The sequence below is a fragment of the Esox lucius genome, chromosome 2 (genome assembly GCF_011004845.1).
Source record: "Esox lucius isolate fEsoLuc1 chromosome 2, fEsoLuc1.pri, whole genome shotgun sequence".
Taxonomy (NCBI): Eukaryota; Metazoa; Chordata; class Actinopteri; order Esociformes; family Esocidae; genus Esox; species Esox lucius.
This window is the reverse complement of record NC_047570.1, coordinates 35,573,238-35,584,677: the sequence shown is the minus strand read 5'-3', so window position 1 is coordinate 35,584,677 and position 11,440 is coordinate 35,573,238.

The following is an 11,440-nucleotide window of genomic DNA, read 5'->3' as shown; positions in this document are numbered from 1 at the left end:
CACAGCCATCAAATATTTGGTTTTTGCCTTGTCCCTTTCTAACAGAGATTTCTCCAGATTCTCTGAATCTTTTAATATTATGTACTCTGTTTTTTTTTAGCATTACACAACTTTTCCAGTCTTTGGTTGCCTCTGTACAATTTTTTTAAAAATGTGTTGCATCAATTGGGCATATATGTTTCAAGAAACAATAACATTTCTCAGTTTGATATGTTGTCTTTGTGCTATTTTCTATTGAATATAGGGTTTACATGATTTGCACATCATTGCATTCTGTTTTTCTTAACATTCTACACAGCGTCCCAATGTTTTGGGAAACTGGGTCGTAGTTATTATTTATTCCTATTTATCGTTGAATGCCAAAGGTAAAATACCGTGAGCGCCGTGTCTGTCGGCACTGGAGGTAATGGAACTATGTTTTGTATTTTCCCAGGTTGACACTGTTCCCAGATGTCACCAGCCTGTTGACCTTCATTTTGTATACCCGTGTCTTGGGAACACTGTTTATCGTGTTGCTGTGTTTTTTAACGTGAGCCTTTGACTGCATCCCAAATGGCGCCCTGTTCCCTATATATTGCCTCAAATGTAGTGTGCTAGACACGGGAATAGGGTGCCATTTTAGGGGCCACTTGTTTGTAGTGTTCACTACTTCATTCCCACAATAAACAGGACCTGCATGGTGCTGTACTGCGCTGCAGCATCGGTGAGTCACGCCTTCAACTACAGAGGGTGTGTGTGTGTGTGTGTGTGTGTGTGTGTGCGCCCTCGGCTTCTGTCCCACCTTCGCTCCAGTTTGTATCGGTCAGCTGTGATGCAGTGTTTATGAGACAACAGAGCGGCGTGAGACAGCGACGTCCTTTCACAGGTGATCACCCGATAAAGACCTGCATTCCTCCCCCAGCACACACACACACACACACACACGGCCCTTCCAAAGATGGCACGGCCACCTCTGGCGTCAAGCGGTCTCATGGTATTGTCGTCTCTGCCGTCCACTCCGGGGACTCAAGGCTAATGGGCTCACTAGCAACATGTCTGTCAACACGGCCGGCTATTAAAACACACAGCTACAGATGCTGGATGCTGATCTAACCCAGTTTGCTACAGCAGTAGAAATGATCCTTCAGGAAATCCAATCCCACTAGGAATTTGAGTGGTAATGTGTTGTATAATTAGTGCCCAAGTCAGTGTGACATCATCACATTCCGTTAGAAAGGCTGTGGCCTGCTTAAATATTGGGGCAGTAATTATTTCTTCCTTTTGGCCATATAGTCCTGAACTACTTTTGATATGAAATGAAATGACAATTAACTTTTATTCCTTATTTTCCAAACTCCACAAAATACTGTAATGAGTGGTGGAAGAGATGTATATTTTTAAATATCATAGAAGGGTAAAGCATTGATGTGTTCATTAGATATGTATTCTGACCCCTTAGTCAGTCCTGGTTAAAAATGTGCGTCTTCTTGGGGAGGCCTCTAAAAGCTTTGACCACCTGGATTGTGGAATTATATCTTTTCAATTATTCTTTCCAAAATTCTTCTGCCTTTGTCGAGGTGTTGAGGATAAATGCTAGACAGACTAATCATGTCAAGATTATAAAACAGATTTGAGTCAAAACTGACTTTTCCACTCAGAATCATTCACTCTGTTCTTGATAAGCAAGTCCAGTGCTGATTATTGTGTTCTTCAACTCCCAGTGTCCGGTGTGAAGCAGGACCTAAAGAAGGTTTTCCTCTAGGGTTTTTCTTGTGCATATCTGAGTCCTGTTTCTTTTTAGATCCCCAGTCTTTGCCAATGTCAACCATAGCCATAACGTGATGACGCCACCACTGTTCGTTAGTATTAAGGCGGGAGTTAATCATTAATGTGTGGTTTTGAATTTGTCCCAAAACTTTCATTTAGGCTGAGAAGTGTTTTTCTGTGTATGTGTTCTGTTCTATTATGCTAGTGCCTTGTTGTATGGAGAGGGTGCATGTTTTGGAACATTATTATTCTGAATATTTGAATTATTTCCATTTTGTGGCTCAGGTAATTGTTTTTGTGCAGTCCCTTCACTGTTGATGCATTCACACATCCTCCACCAAAACACACTCTGTTGCGGTCTTGATATCACAGTTGGCCCCACTTTTACATCCTTGAGCAGTGTTCTTCCTTTCCGGCAGCTCTGAACCGAAGAGTGACTGAATCTTTGAGACTTTTGTGTCTGGGTGGTTTAATACAACATCTAGAGCATAATTATACTGTATTAACCATTTACCAATCACTTCCCATCAAACACAGAAACCTCTGTGGCCTGTATTTGATTTTGTGCTGTATATGAACTCCACTGAGTGATTGAGGGATAAATATTTATGCAACTATATTTATTTAGTTTTTATTAAGTTGTAAAAGAAATTAAAATGTAATTTTCAAGTTGACATAAAATCGGGTTGTCATTGCTCTGCATCGATCCAGCCCTATGAGAGGGGATTCATTCGTGACTCCGGTCTGATAAAACTGTTTCATAGAAGACAAGGGATTAATTATGATCCAACAGCGATCCGGAGCGCATCACCTCCCCCAAGACATTGAAACGCTTATAAAACACAAAGCTACTTTAATAACTACCCGGCCATGGGAATTTAAAAACAAGTGGTATACAGCCAAGTACTAATTCAAAGCACAAGCTGAACCTGTCCTTTGCGGAGGTAGAGCTCCAGAACACTATTGTCCCCCCACCCCGTTGTCTTCCTTCCTGCAGGCCGGCTGGTTGCTGCGCAGCATGTCTGTATATAGCGTGCGCGTTGGGTTTGCTGGTTGACTCTGGCTCCGTCACCTTCTGCTCTTCTGGCTTCTGCTGCCGTCACCACGACGACCCCCCCCCCCCCCCCCCCCCCCCCCCCCCGCTGGTAGCCAGGGCGGTTACCGTGGCAACGGAACACCAAGAAATCATAACAGTGTCAGTCTGAGGCTCCCGACCGCGGAGGAGGAGAGGCGCGTGGCGGAATGCACCGACCTGAGCGAGGGTTTGCGTTTCAAGTGGCGTTCGTTGCCTTCACACTTGTGTGTCACTTTTTGACCGGTTGACAGCCAAGCCTGGCTAAAAGCTGCACAATCCACAGAGAATAGGGTGTAGTTTGGGAGACGCCCGCGTCAGGCCCCTTTTTACACTGCACCTAGACTTCACTGAAGTCGCTGACTCCTGAACGCAGAACGACTTGATCATCGTTTCTTTTTAGATATCAACTACTGGTGCACGTTTTTTTTATCCCACTTTGAGAGCGATGCAGTTCATCAATGCAGTGAATTGCAGGAACGCTTGAAAGACTGTGCCTGTCTCGTGCACGGCACCTGATTCCTTATGTAATGTTTTCATTTTGACTACTTCGGCATTTGGGACACACTCTCAATCTGTCTGTGTTGTTAAGGCTCTTGGATATCCCACATCTGCCTGAACACCCGACCCAGTATCTGCTACTACTCGTTTATCTGTCAAATACAATCATCCTGTCTGACTGTAGAGCTGTGTGGCTGCGGTAGGAGGGAGATCGAATCGCGTTTGTGGTCGATGGCATCAGCGTAGTGATGTACGATGTTGAAATGTGGTGAGTGTGTTTTTGTGCTGTTGCTAAGACCAGGATTCATTGGAACCCACCAAAGAACGTTTGCACAATAACTTTATTTACAATATTAATTCCATGCCCGCACTCCCGATTCAGAAAAATACAAGGCAGGCCTCTGAAGGGGCCACCCTGGTCGAAGTACGGTTTCAGACCCACGAAGGGTCTAAGATTTTATTTGACCGTGGCAGAAATACGCTACCTAGGATTTTGTTATTTTGGTGGGTAGATGTAGGAAATTGAGTTTATAAGTGTAGTTAGAGATGCAGTCTGGGATAAACAGGACACTTTTATACCTCCCATGTTGGGCTGGATTTGTAATTTATTGTTTATATGTGCATCATCTATAAATGGAATCACCGTAATATCTCAGTCAGCCATTACAAGTTTAAAGGTGTGTGGCGATGATGCCATGGGATAAACTGGCACTAACCTGACATTGTACTCAGTATTCAGCACTTGCATAACATAGTACATTTGCGGGCTGCATCTTTACAAATCATCTAATATTTTCTATTACGTAGAATCAGGAATGTTTTTTTCTCCGTTTTTTAGAGTTATTTTAAATAATGCATAAAGCATAGGAGTATTTTTGCTGAAAGAGTAGTGGGCTGGATTGACACCCATGCTACAGCACAACACCTCGCTAACGCACTGGATAGGAAAGAACTGAGAAAATGTCCACATTATTTCTTCAAAACATGGCAGTGTTTGAAGGCTGGTAGATTGTTACACAACGTTTTGGTTGCATAGCTATATAATTTGCATGTACACTGATTTATCTCCAGGTATCAATCATTTAATTAGCCTGTCTTTAATGAAATATTATCACATTTTTGGCACATTAGCAGCCTCACTTGTTTAAATGCAATGATATGACACATGCTTAGACAGGCTATACCAACTGAGGTCCTACTGTTTGTCAGTACTGATAGTGGTTAGTATTTAATTTTAGGAACACAGCGTTTCTGAGGTCGGGAGTAAATTACTAAAACATTGGGTAGTGCCCAAAGTTAGATTTAAGTTACAGCCCTGTGTTTTCAGTTTTCAGATCAGATACATGTGTTTGTATGTATATATCTACAGTGGGGAGAACAAGTATTTGATACACTGCCGATGTTGCAGGTTTTCCCACTTATAAAAGCATGTAGAAGTCTGTAATTTATATCATAGTTAATCTTCAACTGTGAGTGACGGAATCTAAAATAAATATCCAGAAAATCACATTGAATGATTTTTAAGTAATTAATTAGCATTTTATTGCATGACATAAGTATTTGATTCCTCAGAAAAGCAGAACTTAATATTTGGTACAGAAACCTTTGTTTGCAATTATAGAGATCATATGTTTCCTGTAGTTCTTGACCAGGTTTGCACACACTGCAGCAGGGATTTTGGCCCAATACTCAATACAGACCTTCTCCAGATCCTTCAGGTTTCGGGGCTGTTGCTGGGCAATACGGACTTTCTGCTCCCTCCAAAGATTTTCTATTGGGTTCAGGTCTGGAGACTGGCTTGGCTATTCCAGGACCTTGAGATGCTTCTTACGGAGCCACTCCTTAGTTGCCCTGGCTGTGTGTTTCGGGTCGTTGTCATCTTCAATGCACTTACTGAGGGAAGGAGGTTGTTGGCCAAGATCTCGCGATACATGGCCCCATCCATCCTCCCCTCAATATGGTGCAGTTCAAAAAGGTACAGTTAATACAGGTAATGAGTGGACAACAGGGGGGCTTCTTAAAGAAAAACTAACAGGTCTGTGAGAGCCGGAATTCTTACTGGTTGGTAGGTGATAAAATACTTATGTCATACAAAAACAAACAAACAGACCCAGATGTGGAGCACAGCCTTCAAAATGAAAACTACGGAGGACGTGCTGATTGGAACAACATGTGATGAACATACACAGACACATACTGTACAGACACAGATAGCTATATACACACACACACACACATTCACAAATTCTACTCACCAGGTGTTAGTACTATTCTACTCACCAGATGTTAATGATATTCTACTCACCAGGTACAGCACAAGCAAAGCACTGGAGGATATCCTCCACTTTGAAAGAAGGAATGCGCCCATACAGAGTGCTGCGCTTATCACTGTGCTGCTCAGCAGTTTTTTCTATTTGCTGTCACTGGTTTCCTTGGAAGCGTGGTTTGTCTTTCTACAGTAGTGGCACGGCAACCATCGTTTGTTACTGTTGTCATGGGAACAACGTGAAACACAACAAGAGGCAGTAAAGCTGATGGTTCTAACGGTCTTCAGTGACCTTCTCCTCCAGCCCCCCTCTTCCCTCCATTCATGCCTCCATCCTCCAGCCACTGTAGAATAACAGTGAAGACCCGGTCTCTGGGACGGAGGGAACGTCATGTGATGGTTGAGTAATTGTTTGTTCTGCCGTCCAGCCGCTGCCAGCTCGGCCCCTAGGGCTTTAATGTCAGGCCTGGGGTGTCAAGCCCAAGGAAACTTCTGACATTTTTATTTTGTTGTTTAAAATATTTTGCGTCAAACACACCAACTATAGCTGCATGGCCAGTGCAGTTTAGTGACCAGTAGTAGTAAAGGACAGAGGGTTAGTGGTCAGTAGTAGTAAAGGACAGAGGGTTAGTGGTCAGTAGTAGTAAAGGACAGAGGGATAGTGGTCAGTAGTAGTAAAGGACACAGGGTTAGTGGTCAGTAGTAGTAAAGGACAGAGGGTTAGTGGTCAGTAGGAGTAAAGGACAGAGGGTTAGTGGTCAGTTGTAGTAAAGGACACATGGTGAGTGGTCAGTAGTAGTAAAGGACAGAGGGTTAGTGGTCAGTAGTAGTAAAGGACAGAGGGTTAGTGGTCAGTAGTAGTAAAGGACAGTGACACCATTGGGTACTGAACATTGGTGAGAGGAACTGAAAACACTATTATAAAAATGTAAATGGTCCTTCTAAATTTATCTGAATCTTTTGGTGTGTATATACATAGAACCAGTGTTAGTATATTAGGGATTGTGAAAAACTAATCGATCAATAAACTACATATATATGTAATATATGTATATATAATGTACTGCAATGGTGTGTTTTGTTGCACGGAACTGCAAGCCACAGTAAACTTTGGAAACGACATTAAGACATAAAATGCTAGAAAAGCAATATCACTTACAATAAATGGAATTCAGAATGACAATCAAGTCAGAAAAAGTGCTGCATTAAATGATCAATTTATGCAAGCTTGCTACTTATATTTAATTTTACATTTTAGTAGCAAGCAGCACTGACTGCCTCACTCACTCGGACCTGATTCAGCACTCTTTCGGGTTCTGGTCTAATACTGTAGGCAGGTCACAATGAATGCTCTGGTTTTTCCCAAGTTCTGTACGTTTCATTGGGCTGGTTTTCAAAGCCGGATTGTCCAGGTATAACTGAATTAGTCTTTATTGGCCGAGATGCAGAGCGATCTAAAGTCAGATGAATGCTGCTATCCAAACAAATTGAGCTTTCCAAATGAAACTCTATTCACTGTAGTACACTGCTGTTGAACAGGGCCTATACTGGTAATAGGTCAAAAGTAGTGTACTTCATGGAGGATAGTATGGAGCGTACACCATTTGGAGCGTACACCAATGAGAAGCAATATTCCATTCTCTCACGACAGGGATTGTGTGAAAAGACACACCAGTGTCTTTAAAAAAGATACAAAAATCTACACAGACACAGAACTTATATTGTTCATGTTGTTTTATTCAGTGTCCTGTAAGTGTTTTCTTTTCTGTATTTCTGGACCCCACAGAAGAAGAGCTGCTGCTTTGGCAAAAGCTATTGAAGGTTCAACATCGCAGCTCTTGAACCTGATCCAGCTAAAAGCACAGGGCCGGGCATTACATAATCCCTTCTGTGTGTGGGCCGTGTGTGAGCAGAACACACAGCACATCAGCATCCACACAAAGCTTTTTGTTCTGCTGATGGATGAAGTTCATCTCAGAGGATAAAGCTTTCTTCTAGAATGTTCCAAGTGTACACTTGAAGGGTCCTGCGGCCTGCATTGCACACAATGAGAATGTGTATCAACTCACTGTGGCTTTTCAGTTTCTTGTGCTGTATATTCTGATAAACAGAAGAAAGTCCTACATAATTTCTGAAATATGTCGTACATACTTCTCACCAACTTTTGGTTTGATTCAGTGTTGCACTCTTCTCACTAAATATTATTGTCTAAGTACTTTCTAGCTCTGTCTTTGCAAGTGCCACAGTGTCAAGGTTAAGCTTGAGGTGCTGGGCCAACAACCAAGCAGAGATGTTGGCCTGGCATATTGAGATGTGATAGAGGGAAAAAGGGAAGGAAAATTGATTGTCATCCGCATAGATGTGATAAGAAAGACCATGTGAGGAAGTGACAGAGCAAAGGGACATGGTGTATAGAATGAAGAAAAGTGGGCCAAGAACCGAGCCTTGAGGAACACCAGTTGTAAGAGAATACGTGGAAGACACAGATCCTCTCCACGTCACCTGGTAGGAGCGGTCTGCCTGGTAGGAACAATCCAAGTGTGAGCAGAGCCTTGGGTGGAGATAGCCGCACAAGTGTCTTGGAAAGGAAACAAAGTAGGGATACAGGCCTGTAGTTTTTGATATCCGAGGGGTCAAGTGTTAGTTTCTTTGAGAGCAGAGCCACTCTGGCCGTCTTGAAGTCCACTGGAACACACCCAGTGCTCAGGAAAGGGTTGATAACGGTCTACTGAGAGGTTCTGGAGAAAGAAGGAGGGGATGGGGTTCAAAGAATTGAACTTGGGAAGCCGTCCATCACTAGCTGCAGGATATCATCTTTTAAAATCAGTTAACGTGAGGCCCATTGTGGCTTGTGAGCGACCAGTGGTCCCGCAAGGCTGAGATGTACACCCTGTTTCCAAAAAAGTTCATCCGCTGTGTAAAATGTAAATAAAACCCTACATTCAATAGAAAAGAATACACGGATAACATATCAAAAGCTGAAACTGAGAAATATATGAATTTGATGCAAGTAACATGTTTTGAAAAAGCTGGGACAGGGGCAACAAACAACTGGAAAAGTGGTGTAATGCAAAAAAAAAACCTGGGGGAACATCTCACAACTACAGTAATTAGGTTAATTGGCAACAGGTCAGTAACATGATTGGGTATGAAAAGAGCATCCCAGAGACATTGAGTCTTTCAGAAGTATAGATGGGGAGAGGTTTACCATCCTGTGAAAGACTGTGCAGGCAAAGAATAACGTTTCTTAACATAAAATTGCAAAGACTTTGGGGTTTTTATCATCTACAGCACATAATATAATTTAAAGAGTCAGAGAATCCGGAGAAATCTCTCTACGCAAGAGTCAAGGATGAAAACCAATATTGGATGGCTGTGATCTTCGGGCCCTCAGGCGGCACTGCAATGAAAACACAGTAGTGGACATCAGTGCAAGGAATCAGGAACACTTTCAAAAACCACTGTCTGTGAACAGAGTATGTCACTGCATCAACAAATGCAGTTTACAACCATATACAGTTAGGTCCAGAAATATTTGGACACTGACACAATTTTCATTATTTTGGCTCTGTTTCTGTCTTCTGTCAATTCATCAATAAATACTAGTGACCCAGTGCCACTGGAAGCCATGCATGCCCACGCCATCATACTGCCTCCACAGTGTTTTACAGATGATGTGGTATGTTTCGGATCATGAGCCGTTCCAAGCCTTCGCCATACTCTTCATCATTTCATCATATCATTCTGGTACAGGTTGATCTTAGTTTCATCTGTCCAAAGAATGCATTTCCAGAACGTGGCTGGCTATTTAGATGTTTTTCGGCAAAATCTGGCCTTTCTGTTCTTGAGGCTTATGAATGGTTTGCACCTTGTGGTGACCCCTTCTCTTTTCGATAGACTTGGATAATGATATGCCTACCTCCTGGAGAGTGTTCTTCACTTGGCTGGAGGTTGTGAAGAGGTTTTTCTTTTCCATGGAAAGGATCCTGCGATCATCCACCACTGTCTTCTGTGGACGTCCAGGCCTTTTTGTGTTGCAGAGCTGAACATTTTCTCAGAATGTACCAAACTGTTGATTTGGCCACTCCTAATGTTCCTGCTGTCTCTCTGATGGCTTTTTTTTTTTGAAATCTAAGGATGGCCTGTTTCACTTGCATTGAGTTTCTTTGACCGCATGTTGTGGGTTCATAGCAACAGCTTCCAAATGTGAATGCCACACCTGGAATCAACTCCAGACCTTTTGCACTTTTTAATTAGTTAACAAATAATGAAGGAATACCCCACACCTGTCCATGAAACAGCTTTTGAGTCAATTGTCCAATTACTTTTGGTCCCTTGAAAAAGAGGGGCCTACATATTAAAGAGCTGTAATTCCTCTGAATACCCTCAAATTAAAGCTGAGAGACTGCTCTTTAAGCCCATATTCATTATTTAACTGTATATACATATATATTCTGGTAAACAGCCAAAATAACAAAACTTGTGTCATTGTCCAATTATTTCCAGACCTAACTGGATGACTTGTGCATCTGTAAAAGCACCATTAATGCTGAACAAGATATACAGGTTTTGGAGCAACATATGCCGCCATCCAGACAACGTTTTTCTCAGGGAAGGCCATGATTATTTCAGCAAGACAATGCCAAACCACATTCTGCATGTATTACAACAGAATGGCTCTGTTGTAAAAGAGTCCGGATACTAAAATGGTCTGCCTGCAGTCCAGACCTCTCAACCCACTGAAAACATTTGGCTCATTATGAAACAAAAAATATGACAAAGGAGACCTCAAACTGTTGAGCAGCTGCAATCCTATATCAAGAAAGAATGGGAAACATTTCTTTTTCAAAACTACAGCAATTGGTGTCAGTTCCAGAACGCTTACAGGGTATTAATAAAAGAAGAGGTGATGCAACACAGTGGTGAACATGCCCCTGTCCCAACTTGTTTTGAAACATCTTGCTGGGATCAAATTCAAAATGGGCATGTATTTTTCAAAAAAAAAAATCTGTTTCAACATTTGATATGTTGTCAATATAAAACAAACGCACAACAAGGATGGATAATCAACTCCTGGTAGAAACCTGAAATGGATAATGGCATTTTATATATCATTTTTCATAACACGATGAGACCAACGTCTCATTTAGAAACCTGCCCTGGAAACAATTACAGCACAGAGCAAAACAATTATGGAATGCACAATTATTTACACAATATCCACAGTAATCAAATGAAACAAACACAATCACAACTATAAAAACCTTTCGCCATTTTCTCAAATTGACCCAGGGACACCAAGGCCTCCCAACCAAGCACCAACTGGATACTATTCCAGACATGAGATGCATGAAAAGGCACATCTACAAAACTCAGTGGTTACTAAGGGAGACACCATTGTTAACTAACCCTGTGTTCTTGTACTATAACCTGAAATTCTAAGTTTCCACAGAGATGTTAAATACGCTGGATGCTTGTGGAGTATGAGTATCATGATTGTCTGATGTAATAAAAAGCCACATGGGAGGGGCTTTAAAACCAAAAGGTCAATGTTCTGGAGTGGCTCAGTCAAAGCGTGGACATCAATCCAATTTTCCAGAACATGTAGGACAGTTAATTGGACAGTTAGCTCCCTGCCAACCAGAGAAAAGCAAGATTAATTTCTATGTCAGATGCTCACTTTACATTTAAGTTTCCTGAGAAGCATAATTTTATGCTGTTTAAACAATAGGTCACTGTCTATCCAAATACTGTGGTATTTCTATGCACAGACCTTTTAAATTACAGAAACACAGTGTGACACACTTGAATGAGCTGTTTTCAATTGTCTTCAGAAGTCACATACACTGTAGTTA